The sequence below is a fragment of the Ziziphus jujuba genome, chromosome 6 (genome assembly GCF_031755915.1).
Source record: "Ziziphus jujuba cultivar Dongzao chromosome 6, ASM3175591v1".
Taxonomy (NCBI): domain Eukaryota; kingdom Viridiplantae; phylum Streptophyta; class Magnoliopsida; order Rosales; family Rhamnaceae; genus Ziziphus; species Ziziphus jujuba.
The window spans coordinates 26725195-26732380 of NC_083384.1; the positions used below are offsets into that span (position 1 = coordinate 26725195).

Genomic DNA, 7186 nt, shown 5'->3' on the forward strand with positions numbered 1-7186 from the left:
TTTTCTTCTAGCTTTAGAATCTATTAGGGTTAATATTAAGGGCTTTTTATTTTAATTTAGGGTGTTAATGTCCGTTTAAGATTGTTAATAATTCAGTATCTTTGAAAATTTTAGAATTTTGAACAAGTTTTGGGGCATAAAAAGGAAGATCCTAAATTTTTGAAGTTGATCAAGGTCGATTTTTCTATTTCTATTTTTTTTTTATTTTTTTTTTATGTTTTATGAGATAATTTGAAATGTTTTGGGATTATAGAAGTAATGACTAAGTTTGAACTGAAAAATTGACCAATGGTAAATGATGGCTCTGGTGGATGGTTTTGCCAGAATGGACAATGATGAGATCACTGTTTTAGTAAATAATGTGGAGAAGGTAGTGACATTGATCCACAGGAAGCTCAACAAACTCTTGAAATACAATTTATGTTATGCAAGCCCGCTTAGCTCAGAGGTTAGAGCATTGCATTTGTAATGCGATGGTCATCGGTTTGATTTTGATAGTTGGCTTTTCTCCTTCTGTTTGATTACTTTTGTCATATCAATTATCATTTCAATGATTAACTTCTTTCATAACGATATTTATGCTACCTAGTGTTGTCATAATATCAGTCAATTTTATTCTTTTAACTAATTGAGGAAGAATTTGCAAATTGGTAATGAGATTTTCATCTCATACGAATCCTCGTTCAATTTTTTTGAAGTCATTAGATCTTTTTCCTCACTCCTCGTTTAATTTTTTTGAAGTCATTGGATCTTTTTCCTCATTCGAGAATCTCTTCCCTTCTCCACTCTGTTTTGAAGAGTAACTAGAACCAATTCAATCATGTTTTCATTCATATAGAATCTGGGTACTTCTATTGTACTTTTTATTTTTATTTTTTCCTCTCTTTTCTTTTTTATTTCTTTTTTTTATTTTATTCCTTTCCATCAGACATCTCTCAATATCCCAGCTGTTCACAGAACTTGAGAAGCAGATGAATAATAATCTGCTTTTAAGACTCTAACCTGGAATTTATATGGGAATCTATATGAAGTGACTGTTTGAATTTATTTAAAATATTTATAAATTTCCTTTAGTTCTAAACTTTTTATGGATGAAAATAAACATATTTATGAATGATAGAAATTTATTTGGGTTGATTTGGATCTATTTTCATTTTATTATGTTGAATTTATACTTTCTGTCTTTTTTTTTTCCTGTTCTATACGACTACAGTATTGTTTATTTTTGAAATTTAAAAAAATATATCCAAACGAAATTATTTTGACCTGAAAATTTTTATACATTATCCTTTATATGTCCAATATTACTATAAAAAGATTTAGCATCAAATTCTTTATATTTTGCTTGTGTGATTTTCTATGTTACCTTTATTTAACTGTTCGAATTTATTTTCTAGTCTGTTTAGTAAAGAATAAAATTCAATTTAAAATATTTTTGAATCTATATTTGACCTAATAATTTTTATATAGCATTCTTATTGCATATTGTGAAATTATTTAAACTTTTACTTATTTTGAACTTGTGTTTTATTTTTAATGATTTTTTTTTAGACCAGACTTTCTATGAAATACTGATTTTTAGTTTCTATCAGTTAGTTACTAAATTTAATTTGACCATGTTTTCGACATTTGTTTGGCTTTTAAAATAGACATAGATTTAGTCCCACTATGGATGATAGTCCTTTTTAGATATAGAGAGCACGAGATGAAGATGGATTGGCAAGCACTTTCGCAAGTTCATCCTATACCTGTTTAGACCTTTTGGCTGAAGTTGCTAAAGATGCTGCTTGTTTGTCAAGAGATGCAATAGGAGCATGAAGAAGTAATTTATCTTGCCACTACTATATGATATAACTGTTGATTGGGACGGTCTAGCCATCTTTCTGAATTTCTGGTGCAGGATATTAGTAAGTACCATCCACATAGCACGTGAGGTTGTATCCAAATAAAAGAGCATCCAGTTGTACCCAGTTGTACCTTCCACGATGGATATGTGGTTGTCTCAAGTTTGATTTGTAGGTTTTGAAAACAAAATGTACAATAAAAATGAAAAAGAGGAAATCTTAAGCTTAATTCAATGCAAAAACTGATTTGCATTTATTCATAGTTTGAAAATATATAAGCACAAGTTTATAATAGTAATTCATCTAATTTTCACTTAACGTTGCAACAACCATACCGCCATAAGCAAAACCATATTTTGGCCACCTAATACATTAGTTTTTTTTATAGAAAAAAAAAAAAACAGATTATAAACCAGCTAAATATTTCCATGAACTAAATATAAAAAAGTAACTAATGGCATTAACAAAAATGTCATTACTCTAACACTCCTGTTTGGTATTTTTTCTGGAAACACTAAGATGATCTCTTAATGTTTCACATCTGTTTCTTGACAATGCTTTTGTTATAATATTAACCTAGATCTCAAACCTACAATGAACCAACTTATTTCACTATTTCTTTTAATTTCACTCCTAGCATGATATTTAACTGGAATATATTCTTCAATGTTGGCTGGATTTTTTGCAATAGAAATTGCAGACTTGTTATCGCAATATATAATCATAGCTTCTTTGTGCTTCTCATTTAAACCAGTAAACAAATTTTAAACCATAAAACTTGATTTAAAGTAGCTGTAGCAGCAACATATTCAACTTCAATTGTGACTTTTGCAACTGAATTTTATTTTTGTGAATTCCATAAAAATAGAACTGAACCAAGAGAAATTAAGAACTTGAAATACTGTTTAAATCGTCCACGCTACCATCCTAATCATTATCAACATAGCCTTCTAATTTGCTTTCTCCTCATTTTGAAAACCAAACACTATAATCTATAGTGCCCTCATGTGCTTTACACTCTTTTAGTTACAGAATAATGAATATATAATGGACCTCTAACATGCCTTAGACTTTTTTAGCTGTAGAATAATGAACATGTGATGGAGCATGCATAAATTTAAAAAACAAACTCACATAAAACATAATATCAACATAACCATTGATAAAATTCTCACACATATGTCCATATATATCATTATAAATCAACTAAGCTTTTCAAAATCTTTCCAAGCACTTTTCTAATGAAATGATAACTTTTGTTTCTTACCAAACTGACAAACTTCACACACTTTCTATTTTTGCTAATAGCAGGCAAACCTCTATCAGCTGCTTTTCATACATAAAATTTAAAAAATCATAATAAAAATGAGCAAATCTTTTATATCACAACTTAGATTCATCACCAAATTTAATATTAAAAACGTTGTTTTCCTCCTTGTTCTACTCTACTACAAAATTTTTATCTTTAATTCCAACATTTATAATTTTACTTCCATATTGATAATATATCGTGCAAAATTTATCTTAAAAATTCAAAAAGAATCCATTTTCAAACATTTGATACTACACAACAAACTTTGATTACTTTTTTATACATATAGCACATTTAAAATAAGTTTACTATCCGTTAATTGTCACAGCCACATCTCCTCTACTTTGATAAAATTTCCATTTCTAATTTCAACTTTGGAAACAAAAATATCGTCTAAACTCTTAAAAAGATCAACATCATAAATCATATATTGAGTATAACAACTACCTACCAACCAAATTTTTTTGCTGTAAAATTCTGCAAAACATGTAGAACAAAAAACCTTTCCTCATTTTGCTGTGCTTCATCTTGTATACTACCAATACTTTATTTTTGCAAACTTTTACAGCATATCCAAATTGTTTGCGAACATTATATTGAACATTAAACTTAAACCCACAATATTTTTTAAAATAGTTATCCTTTTTACAATGAGGACACTTTACAAACTTTTTCCTTTCACCCATTTTGTTTGTACCAACACCATACCTTTCCTCGTCCCTATTTCCTCCATTTTTCTACCCCCTTAGGTTATTACTTGCTTAAGCTTGACCTTTTTTGTAGTGCTAGAAAGCACTTTCTAAAATTTCTTCTTATCTTATATGGCTTCTTCTCTTATATAGCTTCTTTATTCAATTGTTTATAAAATATTAACAAACTCGATAAAAAAACTTGATTTAGATATCTTAATTCCTCTAAAAATAAGATCTTTGTTTTGAACTTCTTTGACAAACTTATCAACACTTTTTCCACTACTCTTCTATCACTTAACTCCTCTCATAAAATTTTAATATGATTCATAACTTTCATTGGTTTGTTTATAAAGTTTTCCACAAACTCTAAATCCTTCATTAAAATCTCCAATTCCCTTCTTAAATTCAATACTTACATCTATCTTACTCTTGCACTCTCCTCAAACTCTTTCTTCAATTTGTCTCAAACCCTTTTCAACTGTAATACAAACTCTAAATCCTTCATTAAAATCTCTAACTCGCTTCTTAAATTCAATACTTACATCTATCTTACTCTTACACTTCCCTGAAACTCTTTCTTCAGTTTGTCTCAAACCCTTTTCAACTGTAATACAAACAATAATTCCAATACCATTACATCTAAAACACCAACATATAAAATAAATAAAACCTCTAAGCTTTCCATTAACTACCCTACTATGTTACTTTATTTGTACAACTGAAAAATTTTCTGTTACAAAAAATTGGTATCAGTTTCCATAATTTCCCACTAGTTCAAATTTTAAAGATAAATTTGTATCTTTATAGATTATATGGCATAATTTTTTCTAAAAAATATAGGAAACAATAACACATAAAAATGAGTTGAAACAATTGACAAAACAAATAACGGCAAGAGAAATGTTTGTATTTTTTTTTTTTTTTTGGTTTGGCTATTTCACTCACAATCCAAGACCATAGAAATTCTTATACCATTTTGTAGATTTTAAAATAAAAAAACACAGAAAAAATAAAAAAAGAAGAAATCTAAAGCTTAATCTTATGTAAAAACTGATCTTCATTCATTTATCGTTAGAAAATACATATACAAAAATTAACAACAATAATTAATATAATTTTCAACTAATACTGCAGTAACTATACTGCCATAAGCAAAACCCATACTGTAACCAACACTTCAATTCTTTTTTTCAAAAACTGATTGTAAATTAATTAAATATTTTCATAAATAAAAAAAAAAAAACTAATTACAGCAACCAAAGTATCGTTGCTAACATGATTAGTAACTGAGCAGCATGGATGATCACAAGAGGAAAGAATTGGATCGATGATGTTGACACCAGTTGATGGTACAATGGAAGATTCCCCTGTCATGGCTAAGATTTGTCGCAGTAGAAGAAAAAAGGCCCCCCCCAAAAAAAAAAAAAAAAAAAAAGGAGGATCGTGAACTCCTTGGAGCCATTCAGAGCTTTATGAAAAAGTTAGATTGATATTTTTCATATATAAAGCAGTGTTAGATTGATATTTTTCATATATAAAGCAGTGTCACAACATACACACTTGCAGCACAAACAAGAAAATAAAATATTACACTTGTTACATAAAAAAAGAACAATACAGAAAATGAAAAATAAGCTGTACAACGAATAACAAGATTATGATGCTATTCTAGATTATGATGCTGGAGAAAAGGTCCTTATAGTATTCAACAAAAAATGACAGAAGCATAGATATTAACTGCTAAAAAAACTTTGTTGTAGCCCAGTAAGCAAACTAGTACTAAATCAGATTATATAAACTTAATATTGATTGAAGTCCTAAAAGTTTGATTGGTGAACGGCTTTGGAATTACAATCACATCTACTGGGTTCGGGCTGCCCTGTTTCATGAACTAGGAAATTAATCAAAATTTTCCTCAAAAATTATAAAAATCTCAACAAAGGAGAGAAATATACATACATACAGTTGCTCCAAATTTTATACGAACCAGAATTTTAATTACTGCATGATCTGCGATTATGGTATTGCATGTATTCTGATCCAATTATTCCCAGCCACAATAAAAGTCAGTACCATGAGAGAAACAAAAACTATTCAGTGATATCCAGATCGTGGAACACTGGATCCCTCCAATTTGATATGTTCTTCAGTGACGTGAAACCACTTGCAGACAAAACTAAAGCAACGGACTGAGGAATCCAAGATTTCGGTAATCATTTTTCTCCTAAAATTATGCTTCGTCCACATGGTGTTTGGATGAACTGGTACAAATAAAGAAATGGATAAATTGTTATCCTCTGCTCATTTCTTTTATTTGCATCCAAGAATTTGCATTAGCTCAACCAAACACCATGTCGACTGAGCATTTTTTCCTGAAAAAATTGATTACCAAGATTATGGATTCATCGATTGCTTTGCCAACTGCGGGTGAAATTTTATCACCTATCTCTAGGCTGATGATCATCTATGAAAGTTTTAGATTTGGTTAGCAGATAAAGCTACATAGAGATAGCTAAGAAAGAAAGTGATTATAGGTGTCCTCACAAGTTAAAAACATGTGGCTGTAAAATAAAGTAAAACTTGGATGGTTCTAGATCGATTAAAATCAGCCACAAGCTCATTTGAAGAAAAACCGACTTTGCCTTTTGACTACACGTGTAGTGTGCCAGCTAAGCCACTCCCAAGGCAAGGTTATCTAAATTTATATATATTGAAAATAGTGCTCTCTCTTTTATTCTGAGAGATTGAGAGAGGAGTATTTTCGAGTTAGTGGAAAGCAAGTGGACGATAATAATTGTATAAGCTCACTAAAATCTCTACTACATTCAGCCAAATTGAATAACTAAGGGCTTCTCACACAATGGAAAAAACAGCTACAATTAATGAGGTTATAACCTATAACCTCAGCATTCTGTAAGATCCAAAAAGAAGATTAGCTAGACAATTAATTTTTCGTACCATAGTATGGTCCAAACTATGTAAGCTAGCTCTCACAAAAATGACAAGTGACAATAAATAATTTTATGTTAGTATGATCCTGTTGATGAAAGTGGTGTGTCAGTGTCACATATGGTTCTTTCTATTTCATGCTCTCTCTCTCTCTCTCTCTCTCTCTCTCTCTCTCTACATTACTAAATACGCATATGGAAAGTCTTTAATTGAAAATTCAGACTCAGATCAACATATGACTGACAGAATTTTGATGATTTCAAGTTCATATTGGGTGATTTCTGTTTAATTGGTATAACAGGAAAGCAAGTGAAGTAATGCATTTGTTGACACTCATGATTGTTGCTTTGGCTGTTCTCATCTTTATTACATGTTTTAACATACAAATA

The 7186-nt window shown here is 29.7% G+C and overlaps 1 long non-coding RNA gene across 1 annotated transcript; it reads right to left on the reverse strand.

The window, feature by feature from the left end:
• Window positions 1-5349: 5349 nt before the first annotated feature.
• Window positions 5350-6965, reverse strand: LOC107430038 (uncharacterized). Its single transcript, XR_001582495.4, has 2 exons — window positions 5808-6965; window positions 5350-5727 (listed from the first exon to the last, which is right to left on the reverse strand). It is a non-coding gene; the product is annotated as an uncharacterized LOC107430038 (long non-coding RNA).
• Between the last annotated feature and the right edge of the window lie 221 nt (window positions 6966-7186).